At 35.4% G+C, this 21,654-nt stretch overlaps 1 long non-coding RNA gene and 1 other non-coding gene across 10 annotated transcripts in view; one reads left to right on the forward strand and one right to left on the reverse strand.

Annotated features, from left to right (window-relative positions):
* Positions 1-21,654, forward strand: part of LOC143638457 (uncharacterized) — an 83,413-nt gene that overhangs the window by 18,230 nt on the left and 43,529 nt on the right. For 4 of the 9 annotated variants that reach the window (XR_013154613.1, XR_013154612.1, XR_013154614.1 and 1 more), the window contains exons 5-7: positions 12,865-12,941; positions 15,750-15,824; positions 19,196-19,781. This is a non-coding gene — a long non-coding RNA (uncharacterized LOC143638457). The other 5 variants (XR_013154619.1, XR_013154618.1, XR_013154616.1 and 2 more) reach the window with 4 other exon arrangements.
* Trnaa-cgc (transfer RNA alanine (anticodon CGC)) lies at positions 5,099-5,171 on the reverse strand. Its single transcript has one exon. It is a non-coding gene; the product is annotated as a tRNA-Ala (tRNA).

Raw genomic sequence — 21,654 nt, forward strand, 5'->3', positions numbered from 1 at the left:
TTCTACGATGTTCACCCTGGCAAAAGCACCTAATAGCACATTTCACAGAACATATCTCTATTGTTAAGCAATGCAGGACCGTATATAGTCCTAATTCTGTTAAATATATATATTTGTAAGAATATAGAATATTTGTATAGATAATATTTAGGGAAAATATATTAAATAGTTAACAATAGTTATATGTATGTTGAAAAATTATTATTTTCTTATTGCGTATATAGTGTAGATTTGCTAAGTTTTCAATAATGCTTATGCATTACTTTACAAATCACCAAAAAAAATCATCAAGGTTATCTAAGAAAAATATTTATGACAAATCATTACTCTTATTTGCCATGATCACAATTCTATGAAAATATTTGAGTACAAGTAAAAAAAGAAATACTATAAAATACAAACTATTGCGTATCAAACAAAATATTTATTGACTATCTAGGATTAGGGATGCAATATTAAGTAAAATATTTATCGAATACATAGGATTAGGGATATAATGGAAAGTAGTAGGAATGCTATCATAGGTTACAAGGTTGATTTAAAAATTTTTCCTTTTTCCAATTAAAAAAATCAACATATAGTAGTATTATAATAATCAAAATAATAATATAAGTGGGCAAATGAAATTCAGAGAAGAAACACTAGTATCTTTAAAAAGCTATGAAAAAAATTATTTGCCTTAGTAGCACTTAAGGTATGCACATTTTAAAAATATGTATCACTTTTCTCCATTTGGCCTTGCAAAGGACTTTTTAAGATTATTGTGGTAAAAAACACACAACATGAGATCTGTCTTAATTTTCTAAGTGCATTGTACAGTATTGTTAATTATAAACATAGTGTTGTATAATATCTCTAGAACTTTTTCATCTTGCATAACTGAAACTTTATACCAAATGCATAGTAACTCTTTCCACCTTTTGCTAACCCTTAGATACCATTATTCTACTTTCTAATTCTATGACTTTGACTGCTGTAGATAATTCATGTAAATGGAATCATGCTGTATTTGTCCTTCGGTGACTGCCTTATATCACTTAGAATAATGCTCTTAAGATTCATCTATGCTATGGCATACAACAGGATTTCATTCTTTTTATGGCTGAATAATATTCCATTTTATGTATATATCATATTTTCTTTAAACATTCATCCACCAATACATATTTAGGTTGTTTCCACCTTTTAGCTACTGTGAAAAATACTGCAATCACCACAGGAGTACAAATATCTCTGTAGGATTCTGATTTCAACTGTTTTGGATAAATGTCCAGAAATGGAAATTACTAAATCATATAGTGGTACTATTTTTAATTTTTTTAGAAAACTCAATACTATTTTTCATACTGGCTTCACCAACCTCACCAATACTAGTTATATTTTGTTTTATAGTGGCCATCCTGACAATTGTTAAGGTGATATCTCATTGTGATTTTGATTTGCATTTCATCCATAATTAGTGATATTGAGCATCTTTTCATATGCATGTTGACCCCTTGCTTGTCTTTGGAGAAATGTCTGTTTAAGACCTTTGCCCATTTTAAAATCTTTTTAATTCATTCTTTCCTCCTTCCTTTTCCTTTTCTTTCTTTTTAAATATTTTTTATATTTGTTTTTATATTTGTTCCTTATATATTCTGGAGAGAAATCACTCATGAGATATACAGTTTGCAAGTGTTTTCTCCTTTTCATAGGTTGCCTTTTTCATTCTTGAATGCTTTCTTTGCTGTGCAGAAGGTTTTTACTTGAATATAAGCCCATTTGTCTATTTTTGCTTCTGTTGCCTGTGCTTTTGAAGTCTTATCTAAGAATCCCTGCCTGGACCAATGTCATGAAATGTTCTTCCTATGTTTTCTTCTAATAGTTTAATACCTTACATTTAAAGTATTAATTCATTTTGAGTTGATTTTTGTTTTGATGTAAGATCAGGATCCAGTTTCATTCTTTTACATTTGGATATCCAATTTCTCCACTATTTGTTGAAGAGGCTATTTTTTTTCCCCTTTCGATTTGGCACTGTTGTCAAAGATCAGTTGACCATATATACATGGGTTTATTTCTAGGCCTTAACTCTGTTCCATAAGTCTATACATATGTCTTTATGCCCATGCTACAGTGTTTGATTACTGTAGCTTTGCAGTATATTTTGGAATCACAAATTATGAGCATCCAAATTTGTTCTTTTTCAAGACTCTCTTGGCAATTTAGGGTTCTTTGTAGCTCCACGTGAATTTAGGATTTTTAAAAAAATTTCTGTAAAAGTTGTTTTTGGGATTTTTGATAGGGATTGACAAAATTGAACATGTTTTTAAGGTTTATTTTTTAGTTATAGGTATATCTTTAGTTTATTTTTATGTGGTGCTGAAGTTCGAACCCAGTGCCTTGCACATGGTAGGCAAGCACTCTACCTCTGAGCTACAACCCCAGCCCAGAATTGAACACTTTTTAATGGTAACAACACTCAACAAACTAGAAATAGAAGGAAATTACCTCACTATCATAAAGGTCATACAGGAAAATATAGTAACCTAATAATGAATGGTAGAAAGCTGAAAGCTTTTCCTGTAAGATTAGAAGCAAGACAAGGATGCACACATCTATTCTACATAGCACTGAAAGTCCTAGCCAGAGCAAATAGCAGGGGAAAGAAACAAAAGTCATGTAAATTTTAAGGAAAGAAGTAAAATACCCCCCATCCACAGATGACACAACCATTTATATGGAAAAATCTAAAGATCACACACACACACACACACACACACACACACACACCACAACATTCCACACAATAAAAATTTGTTTGAACTAATAAATGAATTCAATAAAGTTGCAGAATACAAAACCACATGAAGTCATTTGCATTTCTAACACTAAGAATGAACAATCTGAAAAGGAATTTAAAGAAATAACTCCATTTCAAAGATAATAACATCAAATAATAAAAAAAAAAGAACAAAATACTTAGGAATAACCAAGGAGACAAAAGACTTGCACTGAAAACTACAAAACATTTATGAATGAAATTAAAGAAGATACAAATGAAAAAATACCTTATGTTCATAGACTGAAAGATATAAAATTGTTAAAATTTCCACACTACCCAAAGTGATTTTGCAAAGAATTTAAAAAGGTACATTGAAAGGAAGGTGCCTTTCAATTCCAGAGCAGCTATATAACAGGACTTCTGCTCAATTTGGGCAGTTTGTAGCACTTTAGTGGAACAGTATTGCCTCCAATTGGCAACTTTGACAATAGTTAGATAAAATCTAAAAATATTGTCTTGAAGAGGATTTTGTACCATTGAAATATATGCCAAGGAACGTAAACAAGATGAATAAAAGAGAGGAAAACTGTGGTTCTGGTGTCCATTCTGTTGGATTTCCCTGGCCTCCTAGAACCATAAGAGTAATGTATTTATTCAACTAGCAATAATTGAGCACATATTGTAATTATGTGCCAGGCATTGTTCTCAGTGCAAGACAGACAAGGTGCAATTTTCCCAGTATCTGCATTCTATTGGGGATGTGGGGCATAAAAAAATCACTCCAAATAATAATGAGTGCTTAAGGAGAAGAAAACAGGGCAATATGCTAGGTTTGATGATTCAACACTTTTACATAAGCTTCACTGAAGAGATAATATTTGAAATGAGAACTGAACATGAAGAAGGAGCAAACTATGCAAGTATCTAAGGGCAAAGGTTCAACAGTCATAAAGACCCTATGAAGGGAACAAGTTTGACATAATTCCAGGAAAGAAAAGTCATTGTAGACAAAGCATATTGATGCAAGTACCAAGTAGCAGGAAGTGAAGGGAAAGATATAGATATAGCCAGGATCCAGAATGTGTAAGCCAAACTAGTTGGTTGAGTGTTTATTTTAAAGTATTTGAAGTGTCTTAAGTAAATGAGTGTCATGGTCCAATTTGCTTGTCTTACAATATCACTTTGGCTGCAGTATGGAGAATGGAAAGGGCAGGGGAGCAGCAAAAATGGGAACATGAATCTGGTTGTGGTAATCACCTGTAATCCCAGCACATTGGGAGGCTGAGGCAGGAAGATTGCAAGTTCAAGGCCAGCCTCAGCACCTTAGCAAGACCCTGTCTCAAATTTAAGAAAAAGGGCTGGGGATGTGCTTCACGGATAGGGCACTCCTGGGTTCAATCTCCAGTATCTCCAAAAGAAAAAACATGTGGGAACATAAAGATTAGTTAAGAAGCTCTTTCTGATAGTATATCTGATATTGCTCTGGCAGCATTTGTAGAATGGTAAAAACGAAGAGCTTCAGAATATATTTTGTCAGTAAAGATGAGTAGATAGATTCAGTGCTTTGGATGGGGGAATACAAAAACTTAGGATAATTCTCAGGTGTTTTGGTTGAGTAGCTATGAGCAAGGCCAAGATACGGGGATGACTGGAGGAGTAGTGCAAATAGGATGTAAAGTTAGTTTTGGAATGCCTGACATCCATATTGAAATGTATTGGCGCTCAAGCTAGAGATGAACTCTGGAGTGTTAGTTTGGATGCCACCAGTGTATAAATGGTAGGACTAGATGAAATTACTTAGGGAAAGATTACAGATTAAATAGAGGGCTGAAAGTGGAGCTCTGGGTTACTCCAACATTTAGAGTATTAGCAAAGGAGCATTGGCAATGGAAAGTAAAGTACTAGAAAAATGTGTGGAGTTATGGAAGCCAAAAAAGAAATGAGTTCTATCAAGCACTGAGTAAGTTGAGACTAGGGAATGGACATTGGATATTACTAGAAGATAGGGGGATTGATAGTAATACATGTCTATTTGTTGCATACTTTCTCAGAGCAAGGCATTATGTTAAGAAAATTTTTATACTGGTTATTTCATTTTGTCCTCACTACAACTCCAGGAGGTTGGTACTATTAATATATCCTTTTTACACATGAGGATATTGAGGCATAGAGAGGTCAGGCTATGTGTCCAAGGTGGACATTAAGGTCTGAAATTAGGATTGGACTCAGGGAGTCTGACCTAAGCAGCCATACTGTTGCTTTTCTTTTCTTTTTTTTTTTTTTAATTTTTAGTTGTAAATGGACACAATAACTTTATTGTATTTATTCATTTTTATGCGGTGCTGAGGATTGAACTCAGTGCCTCATGCATGCGAGGCAAGCGCTCTACCACTGAGCCACACCTCCAGCCCCCATACTGTTGCTTTTCTATGATTGTTCCACTTGGGTCTGGAGAGGGCTTTATGAATGGTTTTTAAAAACTGGTAAATTTCACAATAAAATTCACTGTTTAAATCATTTAAAAATGTGTAGTTTAGGAAAATTAAGTACATTCACAATGTTATGCAATCATCATTTCTACCTGTTTCCACTCATGAACAAAGAACACAACCAGAGGTTACAGGAGGCATGCTTTGTAGTATCAAGAGTGTGGGGTGACCCTTGATACCTCTGGGAGAATGTGACTGGCTTCTTTGAAAACTTTTGAGAGTTTGCAGGAAAATGCAACCTGCTACTCAAGGATAAGAAAGAACTACACTTGGTTCTCTTGTTAAAAAGAGGGCTGTTTGCTCAGGTGTGGAGAGTGTTTGAGCCTCCATCATTGGCTGATCCCCTGGCATCGGCAAAAGCCAAGCCTGGGAAATATTCCTTGCCAAAGGTGAGGGTATTATCAGTCTTGACTCTTGGCTCCAATGCTAACAGTTATCAGATGTCCCAGGTCAATGTCTTTCCTGGGTGCAGCAGAATGTTTCTAGTACTGCAATAGCTGCAAAAAATGTCTCTAGCTCTGTAACTTTTTAGTACACAAGAAGCCTCCGACAACTCAGAAGCCTTAAACAATTTACAATGCCCCTATAGTTTAATTTCCTGATTATGAGACACTATATAATAAACTTGTGGAGGTAGTTCTGGGTCACTGTTCCTTTATCAAAGTGTAGTGTCCTACTTGGCCCCAGCTTTATGTGAAAAGGTCCCTGTGTTTTCTTTGTCTCTGTGTTTTTCTCCATCTTTAGTCACCCCTACTTGAGAATCCTTTGTTGATGCTGCGTGGGAACCTCATCCACAGGAGCAGAGAGGGAAACTTGTGATTATGCCATTTGAAGTCCTTCCTATTTCACTGGTTGTCAAAGAAGTATATAATATTAGGCCTCTATTGGGGGCTTTATGCCATCAAAGTTATAAATCAAGCAACAAAGTAGAAAGTGGAAGGAAGAGATAGAGTAACCAGGGAGAACAAAACTATCTGCCAGGGTGTGTCAGTGCCCCCTATAGGAGCTCTAGACCTCAACTCTAATGATGCAGTTCCTGTGATTAGGTTCTCCCTCAGTTTGTCTTTAGATTATAATTCCTAGAACCTTTATTCCCAATTTGTATAGAATTTAGTGTCATACTTGAAACTTAGGCAACCATTCCAAGTTTATGGATAATTTAAACTTTCATATTAGAATAGTTTTACAGAATAGTTGCATAGGTAGTACAGAGTTCCCATATATCTTATATGCAATTTCTCCTATTAACATCTTATATGAATAAGCTATATTTGTTACAGTTTATGAGTCAATACTGTTGGCTCATATTTTCCCCATAATTTTTATGGGTGCATTATAGTTGCACATGATGTTGGAATTTGTTATATATTCATACATGCACACAATATAACAATATAATTTGGACAATATAATTCCCTGGTATTTCCCCCTTTTTCTCTCCTCCTTCCTCTCCCCTGGTCCTCTTCCTCTATAATACTTATATCCCTTCAATTTTCTTTCTTTGTTTCTTTCTTTCCTTCCTCCCCTAGCCCCCCAATAACAGGGATTGAACCCCAGGGGTGCTTAACCACTGAGCCACATCCCTACCTCCTTTTTATATCTTATTTAAAGACAGGGTCTTGCTGAGTTGCTTAGGGCCTTGCTAGGTTGCCCAGACTGGCTTTGAACTTGTAGTCCTCCTGCTTTAGCCTCCTGAGTTGCTGGAATCTTTTTGGTTTTCATGAGACCCCTTCCCACACACCTTTCTTTTCCTTTTCTGAATTATTTTAAATAAAATCCATACTTCATTTTGATTTCCTCAGTTTTCACCTAAGTCTCTTTTCTGTTCTTGGACCCAGATCATCATGTTACATTTCATTGTCCCATCTTCCCTAGGTACCACTTAGCTGTGATACTTTCTTAGATTTGCCTTATTTGCAGGTTTTTTTTTTTTTTTTTTTGTGGTACCAGGAATTGAACCCAGGGGCACTAACCACTGAGCAACATCCCCAACCCTTTCTATCTTAAAATTTTGAGACATGGTCTCAAACTTTCTTAGCCTAGTGCCTCACTAAGTTGCTGAGGCCAGTTTTGAACTTGATATTCTCCTGCCGCAGCCTCCCAAGCTGCTGGGATTACAGGCCAGTAATTACAGCACCACTGCATCTGGCCATTTGCCTTGTTTTTGATGACCTTGACAGACTTGAGAAATACTGGTCAGGAATTTTGCAGAATAATCTCTACTGCCATTCTCATTATTAAACTGAGGTTATAGGTTTTGGAGACCACATGGGGAAACTGCCATATCATCACATCATATCAATATATCATATCATATCATATAACATGTAACAAGGGTACATGTTATCATTATTGTAATAGTACTTTATGCTTTGAATATAGTCCTTGTTGCTGTGCCACTGCAACTTATTTTTTAAATGGACGTGTTTCTTTCCTCTTCCTCTCTCCCTCCTCCTTAATCTCAGGGGAAGCAGGATTTTCTTTCTTTTGCATCCTAGGCAAAGTTATCTGTCCTTAAGCATACACCCACCACAGGAATGAAGTCATTCAGACTTTGGAGATGGCACCAGAAGATCTCAGAAATGACTACCTCCCAAATTAACAAGTGAATTACAATTCAGAGAACACATTGAATGTAGCCTTTGAACCACCTCTTTAAAAGCTCCTTGCTTGGCAGAATCACAATCTCTGGGACAGGAGTCCCCTGTGTTTCTCCTTTGCTAGCAAAGCAATAAACTTTTTCCTTTTTCTCAAAACCTTATCCTCATTATTGGATTCCATTGGGGACAAGGACCAAATTTTTGGTAACAATGTGACTTATCACTGATGATGTTTGGAATTCTTCTGCATAGTAGATTTGTCTTCTTCCCAGTGTATTTATTTGTTCAGTAATTTATAAAAATATGGACACACTGATATTTATTTTGCTTTTCATTATAACCAATAACACTTTAATGTTTTGTTTTTCAGCTTGCTCAAATTTGGCTATTGTGAGCTCTGGAAGTTTGTTCCTGTGTTCCTTTGATATATTTCTATCAACAAGGTGGTTTGCCTTTTTTTTTTTTAAAAGTACTTCCTTGCTTTCTGGTACTGAAAGATGTTCTAGGCTCATATTGTATATTTTACACCAGTCCTAGTCTCATCCCTTTCTCCAAGCAACTCTGGTTCCTTTAGTCAAATAATGTTAAAAGAAACCAAGTCTATGTGCTAGTCAAGCTCATAGCTACTGGAGTGTTTTTAATACCTTTAGCCAGTCTTAGAGATAGTCAGACATATGTTGTTATTTTCTTGTCCCTCCTCCCTCCCAATTTCCTTCCTCTGTTCCACTGTTCTTCCTTCTATTTTCATGGGATCCCCACCCCCAACTTCTTTTTCTTATTTTGGACTAGCTTTTGCATATGAGAGGAAATATTCAACCTTTGGCTTTCTGAGTCTGAAAAGTTCACATATTTTGATCTTAGATTCTTTTCTTGTTCTCATCTCTCTTTTTTTCCTGGAAGGTACTATCTCCAATTCCTCACTATCTGTCTACTTCACAACCTGCTATAATCTGCCTGTATACCTTAGCTTTACATTGAAACACTGTGCTAAAGGGTCTATGTTAGATGAAAGACTTAGGCCCTTTGCATGTTCATGGAAAGTTTTACTTTGCAGGGTAATTTAATTCCATCTCAAGTTTGTAAATTTAGTTAAAATAGGACTTTCCCATCTATTACCTCATTTGATCCTTACAAGTATCCATATCTTTCTCTTTATTTGAAGTAGCTATTCCTCCACTAATTTAGTCCATCATGAATTTTCCTGAAAGCTTGAGAGAGCACTTTACCCAAACTCCATCCAAACCCTAAGAATTGTTCACCAGTTTCACAAAACCCCTAGGAAATTAGCCAAACAATGTGCTATTTCAAACTCCAGATGCCTTACACATCTACTCTATTCCCACCAGACCAGAGTCATAGAAGACACTAATGCTTTGACTCTTATCTTACTACAATTACCTTTGACTCTTTAGCTTATCATGGCACCAAACATTCTTCCAAGGAAAATGTACATATTTCTCATTCTTATAATTATCAACAACTAAATGAAAGGCAAATTACATATAGTTAAAGATATATTATAAATCTTGTAAAACAATAGGAAGGCATTCTAAGAGAAGTACTGCTCTTAACCTTTGGCCCTCCCCAACAAAGTTGAAGGATGAGAATGTGATTCCTCTTCACCAGATACTGGATCCCACTTATTAATTGAATCTAATGATAAGAACAGCAAAATATTCATTAATACCTCATTTGCTGTTTGCATTGTAAAAACACACTTTTGTCCATTATGAGAAATTATGTAAATGAAGAGGCTGAGATTCTAAGTGGATAGAAATGAAGGCAATATAAGCCTTATTAAGAATTGGGATTTCTGGGGCTTGGGTTGTGGCTCAGTGGTAGAGCATGTGTGAGGCAGCACTGGATTTGATCCTCAGTACCACATAAAAATAAATAAAGGCATTCTGTCCATCTACAATTAAAAAAAGTTTAAAAAAATTGGTATTTCTACTACTTTTATGGAGTATCAGAATTTGCTATTAGACTTAATATATTATGATATATTGTATCATGTCATAACTTGGAACACTCTAAATCTTACACTCCAAAGTTCTATTTCCTGATCAATAGCTCCTCATTCCAGCACACACCCACTTCCCCCCAATATCTTTCCTCTTTCCTTTTCTGTTGTAGCAAAGTATATAGAATATTGGGCTGGGGTATAGTTCAGTAGTAGAGCACTTGCATAGCATATGAGATAACTGGGTTAAATCTTTGATACCACATGCACAATAATACAGAATATGAAATTTACTACTTTAATCATTTTAAGTGTATAATTCAGTGGCATTAAATACATTCTCAATGTTACAAAATCATTGCCACTATTCATTTCCAGAACCTGTTTATCACCCAAACAAAAACTCTGCACCCATAAACTTCCCATTTCTCTTGTTCCTGGTTGCTCCATTCTACTTTCTGTCTCAATGGCTTTTCTTATTTTAAATTCTTCATATAAGTAAAATCATATGGCATTTGTCCTTCTTTTGTCTGATTTATTTTACTGAGCATGTTTTCAAGGTTCATTCAAGTTGTAGTATGTAACAGAATTTCATTCCTTTTAAAGGCTGAATATTATTCCACAGTAAGTATACATCATATTTTGTTTATCCATCATCTGTTGGATATTTGGATCGTTTCCAACTTTTAGCTATTGTGAATAATGCCTCTATGAACATTGGTATACAAGAATTTGTTTGTATCCCTGCTTTTCATCCGTTTGAGCATATATTTGGGAGTAGAATGATCATATGGCAATTATATTTTTAACTTTTGAAGAACTGCCAAACCATTTTCCAGAGCAGCTGCACCATTCCACACATGCACCAATGATGTAAAAGTGTTTTGATTTCTCCACATCCTCACCAAGACTGGTTATTTTCCTTTTTTAATAAAAAAATATATTAAGCCAGGTGTGGTGGTACACAGCTATAATCACAGGGAGGCTGAGGCAGAAGGATTTCAAGTTCAAAGCCAGCCTCAGCAACTTAGCAAGGCCCTAAGCAACTTAGTGAGACCCTGTCTCAAAATAAAAAATAAACAGGGCTAGAGATATGGCTCAGTAGTTAAGCATCCTAGGTTCAATCCACAGTATCCTTCTCCCCAAATTGTTTTAAAATATATTTAACAAAATTCATCATTGTGTCAATATGGCTGAACCATGATGCCCAGATAATGGTGAAATGTTATTCTGCATGTTTTTGTGAAGGTGTTCTTGGATGGCATTAACATTTAAATTAGTAGGTTTTCAGTAAAGCAGATTGCTCTCCATAATGTAGGTAGGCCTCATATAATCAGGTGAAGGCCTGAACAGAACAAAAACAAACAAACAAACAAAAAAAAACTGACCTTCTCTGAACAAGAGTATATTCTGGCTGGGCGCTGTGGTGCACGCCTGTAACCCCAGTGGCTTTGGAGGCTGAGACAGGAGGATCATGAGTTCAAAGGCAGCCTCAGCAAAAGTGAGGCACTAAGCAACTCAGTGAAACCGAGTCTCAAAATGTAAAATAGGGCTAGGGATGTGGCTCAGTGGTTGAGTGCCCCTGAGTTCAATCCCTGGTACCTGCCTCCCCCACAAAAAAGTATATTCTGTAGTAGTTTTTCGTCTTGAACTGCAACAGTGGATCTCTGCTGGGACTATAGCCTGATAACCTTTAGCCTTGAAATATAACAGCTTATCCTTGGGTCTCCAGCCTACTAGCTAATACTGGAGATTCTGGAATTGCCAGTCTCCACAATTGTGTCAGCCAATTCTTTAAAACAGATCCTTTAGACTGTTTACTTTTCTCACCTTTAATTATCATTACCTTCAAGTTCACTGAAATGAACTCCAAGTTTTTCTACCTGCTTAAATTTGTTGTTGAATGTGTTTAGTAAATTTTTTATTTTAATAATCTGTATTTTTTCAGCTCCAGAATTAGCCCTTCCTTTTCCTTCTAATAATTTTTATCTCTTCACTGCTATACTCATTTTGTTCTTACATTGTTTACCTGATTTCCTCTCATTCTTTATGCATGTTTTTATTTATTTATTTATTGGTACTGGGGATTAAACTCAGGGACACTTGACCACTGAGCCACATCCCCAGCCCTATTTTGCATTTTATTTAGAGACAGAGTCTCACTGAATTGTTTAGCATCTTGCTTTTGCTGAGGCTGGCTTTGAACTTAAAATCCTCTTGCCTCTGCCTCCTGAGCTGCTGGGATTACAGGCTGTGCCATTGCACCTGGCCATTTTCCTTTATTTTTAAAGCATATTTAAGACTGTTGTTTGAACATCTTTCTCTAGTAAGTTCTATATCTGGGCTTCCTCAGGCTAATTTTTGTCAATTTATTTTGTCCTTTTGAATAGACCATTTTTTTTTTGTTTCTCTGTATAGCATTGTAATTTTCTTATTGAAAATTGAGCATTTAATTACTCAAGTTGTAAATCATATTCTCTATCTTCCCTAGGTTAATTTTTGTTATTATTCAAAGTTATAGTGATATGTGTGTTTTAGAACTTTTTTCAACTTTACAAAGATTATTCCTTGTCATGTATATCCACTGGTGTCTTTGTTCCTTTAGCTCATGTTTAGCTAATGTTTTGACAGAGATGTCCTTGAATGCTCTCCAAATCTTTGCATATTGGCTCTGTGCCTTCTAAGGTTGTTTCTGAGAATACATCCTTCCTCATCATGCTTGTGTCTTTTTTTTAAATTGTAGTTGGACACAATACCTTAATTTTATTTATTTTTATGTGGTGCTGAGGATCGAACTCAGTGCTAGGTGAGTGCTCTACTGCCGAGCCACAACCCCAGCCCCCATGCTTGTGTTTTTTTCAGCTTTTCCCAGAGGACTGAATTTCTCTAAGTTCCTTACAGCTCTACAAGTAGTACCTGCTGCCTTCCCTCTCTTAGATCACATGAGGCAAAGATGAGTGCCTTGCATCATTTAACTATCCCCCATGTAGGATAGAACAGGTGTGCACAATAATTTGCAAATAAGGTGTGTTCTGCTTCTTTTTGTTTAAGGGAAGAACTGAGAACCTGTGTTGCTTCTTCAAGACCAAATCTGCCATCCACTTCAGTGGCAAGGACATGGATCAAGGGCAAGTAAAACACCACAAAACATCCTATTATTATTATTTTTTTTTTTAGCAAAGTCTAATAAGAATTTTTATTTTTTTTATTGGTTGTTCAAAACATTACAAAGCTCTTGACATATCATATTTCATACATTAGATTCAAGTGGATTATGAACTCCCATTTTTACCCCAAATACAGATTGCAGAATCACATCGGTTACACATCCACATTTTTACATAATGCCCTATTAGTAACTATTGTATTCTGCTACCTTTCCTATCCTCTACTATCCTCCCTCCCCTCCCCTCCCCTCCCATCTTCTCTCTCTACCCCATCTACTGTAATTCATTTCCCTCCTTGTTTATTTTCCCCTTCCCCTCACAACCTCTTATATGTAATTTTGTATAACATTGAGACATCCTATTATTTTAAAGGTCACTTTTTTTAAAAAAGAGAGAGAGAAGAGAGAGAGAGAGAGAGAGAATATTTTTAATATTTATTTTTCAGTTTTTGGTGGACACAACATCTTTATTTTATTTTTATGTGGTGCTGAGGATCGAACCCAGCACCCCGCCCATGCCAAGCGAGCGCGTTACCACTTGAGCCACATCCCCAGCCCTTGAAGGTAACTTGTTTTGATTGTGTATTTGCTTGGTTGCTGTTAATCTTTGACTATTTTCCAGACTCTGGCAAAGTTGGTTCAGATAGCTCCTACTTGTTTTTTTTTTTTTTTTTTTTTTTTTGAGGGGGGGTTGTTTTGTTTTGCTTTTTATGTTTTTTTGAGGAAAGAGGGCCTAGAGCTTCCTATCATACAGTTTTGCAGCTGTTATTCAATACCTCTACTATTACAATGCATTGAACAGTTGCACTCTCTGAACTTTTCTTTCATTAGTGAAACTCCCTTTTTGCTTTACTGAGCCACTGTTGATTGTAGGGTCTTTTATATGGGTGGAGTATAAGGAAAAAAGAGTTATTGTTGGCAAATGCAACAGATTGACCCACATTGCATTAAACAAACTCTTCTACATCTTTACCTTTTATACAATAATCTTTCTCCTTCCCTTTCACTTAAAAGTCTAGCTATTTCCCAAGGATTTGTCACCTGAATTACAACTCATTCAGTTACTAGGTTCACAAAGTTTATAAAGGCTTTCATGTATATGGATAAAGTCAACCAAAAACAAAACCAGAAACGAACAAAAACCAACCAACCAACCAAACAAAAAAAAAAACCAAACCAAAAAACTGTATTATTAATCTCATTAATTTCCTGAAGGTGGCAGCCGAGTTCTACAAACTAGAACTGTAGCAGTGTCTAGGCTTCCTTCCCCTCCAGATTTGCAGAATAAATGTTTCCAAGGAGAATAGATATAAAATGCTTTTCTACAACCTTCCAGCATTGATTATGATCCTAAAATAATTGTTTATCAGTGTGATAGTTTAAAACTAGCATCTTGACAACGTTTTAGTTTTCATTTCTTTGATAATTAGGGAGGCTAAACATATTTTTGTGTTTCAAAGCATTTTTCTTCTTTAAATGATTTTCATATTCTTTACCCTGTATTTATATTGGGATTCAATTTTGTAGCCTTCACCTTTTCTCATTATGAAAATAATATGTTCACACTGTCGAAATTCAAATGAACTTAGAAGAAATTTTCAAACATTCACATTCATAATATCAGAGACAACAACTTTAATGTTTAGATACATTTTTACTAGCTCCCCCCCATCTGTTTAGTTAGTTATATTTTTCACATTTAACATAATTTTTCTCTATAACCTGCTTTTAAATATAATTGTATGGTGATATTTCCCTATGCCATTAATAATTCTTGTGTATATTTAAAAATAACTTTAGTTTTTGATTTTAAAAATTATTCATGATCACTGTTGACAATTTGGTAGGTACAGGAAAATTTAATATGGACAACAATGTATATTCCCTCAACCTATGGATAACTATTATGAAGCTTTTTTTAGTGGTATCACTAGCCCTTATGTATATTTTGAAATCACCAGGTAAAAATTAGCCCTACATTTACAGTAATTTCAAAAAATGAAGTAGCATTCATATTCCTTATTATCAAACTTTTGATATATTTTCCCAACCATTTTTCTGTGCAAGTATTGCACATTTTTATTTTATTGGCATTATACAGTAATCTATATTTTACATGTATTATTTAGTTTTATATACATGCCACTCAAACAATTTTCCAAGGGTATCTTTTGTGCTCTATAATAATTTATTGTTTAATCACATATTCCATTTCTATGAATATTGAAATTCCCCCCCCATTTCACTATTAGAAGCTATGCTGTAAAGAATTTTTGAGTATAAACATCTTCTACATTTCTGATTTTTACCTTATTAAGAGTCCCCAGTGTAGAATAACTGAGAAAAATGTTTTGACCATTTTATCAAATACCATAGCAATTTAGATTTATGTAAATGGTTCTTTCTTTGCATCCTAGATAATATTTAATAGTTTCATTCTTAGTATTTATACTTTTTAAGGTTGGAAACTATGCCCTAATATTGTATTAATTTAAAAACCTATTAATTTTTTTCAAGTTTATTAGGAACCTGATGAATTTTTTCATATCCATTTCCTATTTATTATGTTAAATAGTTCTTTAAAATCTTTTGTTTCCTTGTATTACCTTATATATATTAAGATTTAATTAGAGATAAGTTTCCTTTTGGATTGCTTTATGATGGAATGTCTTCTAAATTATGTATTTCATTTTGTTGGGTTATAAATGTAATTACTGATTATTGTTAAGTTATTAAAATATAGAATTTTTAAAAAATATTTATTTTTTAGGTGTAGATGGACACAACACAATGCCTTTATTTTTATGTGGTGCTGAGGATCGAACCCGGGTTCCGCCCATGCTAGGTGAGCGCTCTACCGCTGAGCTACAATCCCAGCCCAAAATATAGAATTTTTAAAAAGAGAAATGAAAACCAACAGACATTTGCAGATTATGCATTGATATTTAGTGTATTGTTTTACATTGTTCAGAGAGAAAGAAACATTGAAATCATGGTCTAATTCTTGGAGGTAGGAATTAAATTTAGTGTGGTCTAACCTGGGATTATAGGTTTTATAATGTGGTAAATTAAGTCCTCCTCCCAGAATCAGATATGCTTCATATAAAGATCCAAAACCATGTGTACTACTCTACTCACAGAGTTTTGCTAACAGTATAGGGGAGGCAGTAAAAACATTAGCTATAACCATCAGAGACCCTCCTAATGCTGGTAGTAAGAACAACAATATTTATTGAATTCTTGGTATATGTCAGGCACTGAAACCACAACTTTACATAAATAACTCATTTAATTCTCACAATAACTCTGTGAAGTATGTACCATTAATAGCTACATTTTATAGATGGGGAGATCAAGGCGTAGCTGGAGTAGCAAAGAGATCCCAGGAACTGAGCTGTCCAGATGCAAATCTGAGAGCAGAGAAACCTTATGTTCATCACATTTTGGAGATAATTACTCTTATCAAGATATTTCTTTTTTTAAAATCTTTATTTTTCATTTTTATGTGGTGCTGAGGATCGAACCCAGTGCCCCATGCATACAAGGCCAGTTGTCTACCACTGAGCCAACCCAAGATAGATATTTCTTTATGTCAGAAGGTACAAAGGTATATAGGGGATAGAAATAGGAAAGACAGTGGAATTAGTCTGACATAAGTTTCCTATGTACATATATAAATATACCACAGTGAATCTCACCACTGTGTACATCCACAAGACTGAAATCCTAATTAAAATAAAATATATCCCATGCTTATATAAATATATCAGAATAGATTGTACTGTCATGTATAACTAAAAAGAACTACTAAAAAATAAATAGATGCATTAATGACATTTTGGTAGGAAAAAAGAGTATTAGGAAGCCTAGGCATCTGGTGGAGAAGGGAAGAATAGAGGTAGTTGAAAGTGGGAGTTGAAAGTGATTAGAGAGGAAAAGTAGGGTATTCAAAGACAAGCTATATTTACTGTTCAAGTCATTGTTTTCTGAATGAAAATAATTATTTGCTAAAATTAAAATAATTATATTAAAAAAATTTAAATAATTTTTAAAATTAAAAAATGTGATGATGACTGAAACTGGGGGAAATGGACACTCATAGTTGATGAAAGAATATAAGTTGGACAAAATCTCTCAAGCTAATATTGGTAAGAGTCAAAAATTTAAAAAGTTTATTAAATATTTGTTGAGTAACTTCATTGTGCCAAGCAATATGCACACTGAATTCATTTAAATATTATATTATATTTAATGAATAAAATTGTCACAGGTCTAAAAGTTGGATTTGAGTGTAGTAGAAAACTTGTCATTTTCTTTCAGAATTCCAAATGTGCACATTCCCTTGGACCAACATTTCCACTAATAGAATAAATATTCTCCAGGTGTATATGCATTTTTCTAAATGACATATGTCTAAGGTTATTCTATTCAGGAATTTTGTTTACAATATAATATATTAGAGAAAAACAATTTAGATGAAGATCTTTATGTTCTACTGTTCATTTAATATTAGTAAAGCAGGGGAGGCTAAACACATGTTGTATATATTTGGATATTCATATAATATAAGTGGGAAAGAACACATAGAAACTAATACAAGTTGAATGAAGTCCATCTCCCTTTTATGTTCTTTTTAAAAAAATTTTTTTTTAGTTGTAGATGGACACAACACCTTTATTTTATTATTTTATTTATTTACATGGTGCTGAGGATCCAACCCAGTGCCTCACATGTGTAAGGAAAACATACTACCACTGAGCCACAATCCCAGCCCCTCCCTTTTATGTTCTAATTGAAGAATGATTTATGGAGCTTATGTGTACTAGATAACTGGAAGAAGACTGTTGTTCTGAGAGAGAGGCTCAGGAGAGTTTTAGCTCCAAATTGAAAAGGCATCTGGGAAGCCAGACAATAACGATCACATATTGTGTTATTACATTTAAAAATATCCAGAAGACTGTAATTCCAGCTGCTTGAGAAGCTGAGGCAGGAGGATGGCAAATTCAAAGCAAGCCTCAGCAATTTAGCAAGGCCCTGAACACCTTAGTGAGAATCTGTCTCTAAATAAATAAATAAATTAAATAAGTAAAAGGGCTGGGGATGTGGCTCAGTAATTAAGTGCCCCTGGGTTCAATCCTGGGTACCAAAACACAAAAACAAAAACCCAAACAAACAAAACAAAAAACATTCCAGAAGAGCAGGCATGGTAGCACATGCTTTAGTACCAGCTGCTTGGGAGTCTGAAGCAGGAGCATTGAGTTGGAGGCCAGCATGGGCCTCCAGGAAATCGAGAAGAGGCCAATCTATAGTCAATAGAAGCATCAAATGATTGCTCAGGGCTGGCAATGAGAATATGCAGTGGATGTAAATGAGCAGTAGGGATCTTTCTGGGATAACGGAAATATTCTAAATTTAGATAGTGTTGATGGTTGCACAAGTTCACAAGTATACTATTGAATCATACAGTTAAAGTGGGAGGATATTATGGTATATAAATTATACCTCAATAAATTTGTTAAAAACAAACAAATAAAAAACAAGCCACCATATCTAATAAAAGAATTTTAAAACAGGACTCTGGACTGTGAAAGAAGAAAGTAGACTAAAGAATCAATTGTGAGAACAGCAGCAACTCCAAGAAACCAATTATCAGTGAAAATAACCTCAGTATTCATAGAGAGGCTTTAGTTCTTGGAAAGACTTGCAAAGGTCCAGGCAGGTGCTTTAATGATCAGCCCCAAACTCCTGTTCCTCCTCGGTAATCTCCCCATCCTCAGAAGTTATACTTTTAATATAATTAGAACAGGGTGCAATATATGATAGTGGTGTCTGGTACAAAGTAAGTGTTAAGTAAATGTCACCTGTTATTATCTTTTCCATCCAGATTATTAAAACAAGCTCTTTATTCAATCTCCTTGTATTAAGTCTCTCTCATTCCTCTAGTTCATCATTTTACCAGCCACTTGATATACCTTACCTCAAAGAACATGTCACTGCAGCAGGCAATGCATGATGGGCTGGATTGCTCCCTGAACAAGCTGCTGGGTACACTGCTAAGGAAGTCTGGAGAAATGCTTGGAGACCCCGAATTACCCAGCAATGAATATCATTCATGTTGAACAAAAGCAGGGACTTACAATGTTTAATTTTACCCAAGTCCTGTGCTCCTGGAAAACAGGGCCAATTAAGAAATACTTTCACTTTTTTGTTTTCTAGGAAATATTGCAAAGAACCACCCTCTCCCTGTTACTTGGATAAGACCTCCTTGTTTACCTACGGACGCAGACCCTCCAAATTCCCATTCTTTGCCTCCCAAGGATTAGATAAACTGTACTCGCTGACAAATCAGGACAATATACCTGCTCCCTTGATTTGACTAAAGTTAGTTAAGTTTTTCTGCTTACCCCAGGCCCTTTAATATTGACCCATCCTTGGTTGAGCCAACACACAATGACTCTTTAATGGCTCATTTCTTAGGGGGAAAAATTCACTGTCCAATCCCCACACTATTTCATTCCAGTTCTCCCCTCCTAGTTCTTTCTGACCTTGTTCATTTCTCCTTATAAAAGAATAGCTAACAATTTAAATTTAATTAAAAAAGGATAGAGAACTGTGTCCTTAAAAGAACAGGAGATTAGGATACACACATGCATGTGCATAGAAGAATGACCATGTTTGAGCACAGTTGAAAACTGGACATCTGCAAGCCATGAAAAGAGGACTCAGAAAAAAACAAACCTACCAACATCTGGATCTCTGTCCTCCAGAACTGTGAGCAAATAAAATTCTGTTGTTTAAGTCACCCAGTCTCTGGTATTTTGTTGTGACAGGTCTAGCAAACTAAGACACTTCTCAAATTTGTTTGTTTTTCTTACATAGGAGCACTGTCTATTGTTTTATTATTTTAGCATATGTGCTGTCAAAGTGAAGAAATATATATGATTTTTTCATTTGAAGCTGTGCCCCTCCATGCCTACAGCTTTTCCTGCTTTATCTTCAGATCCCCTTTTTTTCCTTTTGCTTAGTGAACCTCACAGGACAACTTTGAAATAAATAGATGAGTGTAAGGAAATGTAGTAGAGTCGAGGAAGGAGAACAGGGGAGGGGAGGGAAGACGTTAGGGAAGATGGAAAGGGAAAAGGGGGGATCATGAACTGAAATCAAATTCCATGCGTGTATGAGTTTATGGGGATGAACCTAACTACTGTATATAACTGTAAAGCTCTAATAATAAAAAAACAAATGAATAAGAAAAGAAAGACAGCCTTGAAAACAGAAGACAAAAAAAATTGATGGTCAAATTGATAGAAGTCCTGTACTGTTCTCTTTTCTTCAACCCCTTAAGTGAACAATGCAGCTTGCTTCTTTTCTAACCATACTAAAAAATAATTCCTGAAAGTTGGAGATATTGGATAAGAGGACAGAGAAGGAGTTGGTCATTAAAGTAATAGCTTGGTCTACTACAAAGTCTTTCCAAGACCTAAAGCCATTCCGTGAGTCATGAGGTCATTTTCAAGGACAGTTGATATTCTTGGTGCTGCTGCTACTCTTATAAGTGCTTCCTTCTTTGACTTTTTTTCTCTAATAGACTGAATTTGTAGTTAGACTCCTCCATGCCTCACCTTCAGGGCCCTAGTCTTCCTCCTTTTTACCCAGTACACATGAAAAAATTCAAACAATGTTAAAGGGAGAGAATTTTTAGTTAGAAAAATCAGATAGAGATAAATAACTCAATAGGGCTAAAGCCTCCAATTTTTCCTGAGCTCCACCACTGCTTTTGTTTTTGTGTGTTGGGGATAGAACCCAGGGCCATATTCAGCACAGATTCTATCACTGGGCTACATTCCCAGTCACTCCACACATTTTTTTGTTTTTTAAGACAGGGTCTCACTATGTTGCTCAGGCTGATCTCAAACTCCTGGACTCAATCCATCCTCCTGCCTCAGCTTCCCAAGTAGCTGGAACTACAGGTGTGTACCACCATGACTGGCTTTTAGAATGTCTTAATTAATTAATTAGTATCCTCTAGCCTAACACCAGGAGTACATCTATAGTTGAACATGTTGAGTTTATTACTCATTGCAGCATGGGTGGTGTTATCTCATTCAGCAGATATTCATAACAGGACATGGGCTTGTTCTAGGTGATTGGGGGTGGGTTTAAGGAAGAAGCTGGTCATGGCATTGCACACCTATAATCACAGCAATTTGGGAGGCTGAGGTGGGAGGATCATGAGTTCAAAGCCAGCCTCAGCAAAAAGCGAGGCACTAAGCAACTCAGTGAGACCCTGTGTCTAAATAGAATACAAAATAGGGCTGAGGATGTGGCTCAGTGGTCAAGAGACTCTGAGTTCAATCCTCAGTATCAAAACAAAAAAAGAATTTGATGCTATTTAACTCTGGATTTGATGCTATTAAGAAATGGAGATTAGGGGCTGGGGCTATAGCTCAGTGGCAGGGTGCTTGCCTAGCATGCATGAGGCATTCATTGGGTTCAATCCTCTGCACCACATAAAAATAAACAAATAAAATAAAAGCATTCTGTCCATCTACAAATACAAAAAATTTAAAAAAAAGAAATGGAGATTATTCTGTGATTGGGTATCTCAATAACTTATCTAAAGGGAAGGACAAGTTTGTGAGGCTAATATTGTAGTTGGTTAAGAGTGGGAGTTA

Source organism: Callospermophilus lateralis, chromosome X (assembly GCF_048772815.1).
Source record: "Callospermophilus lateralis isolate mCalLat2 chromosome X, mCalLat2.hap1, whole genome shotgun sequence".
NCBI classification, from domain to species: domain Eukaryota; kingdom Metazoa; phylum Chordata; class Mammalia; order Rodentia; family Sciuridae; genus Callospermophilus; species Callospermophilus lateralis.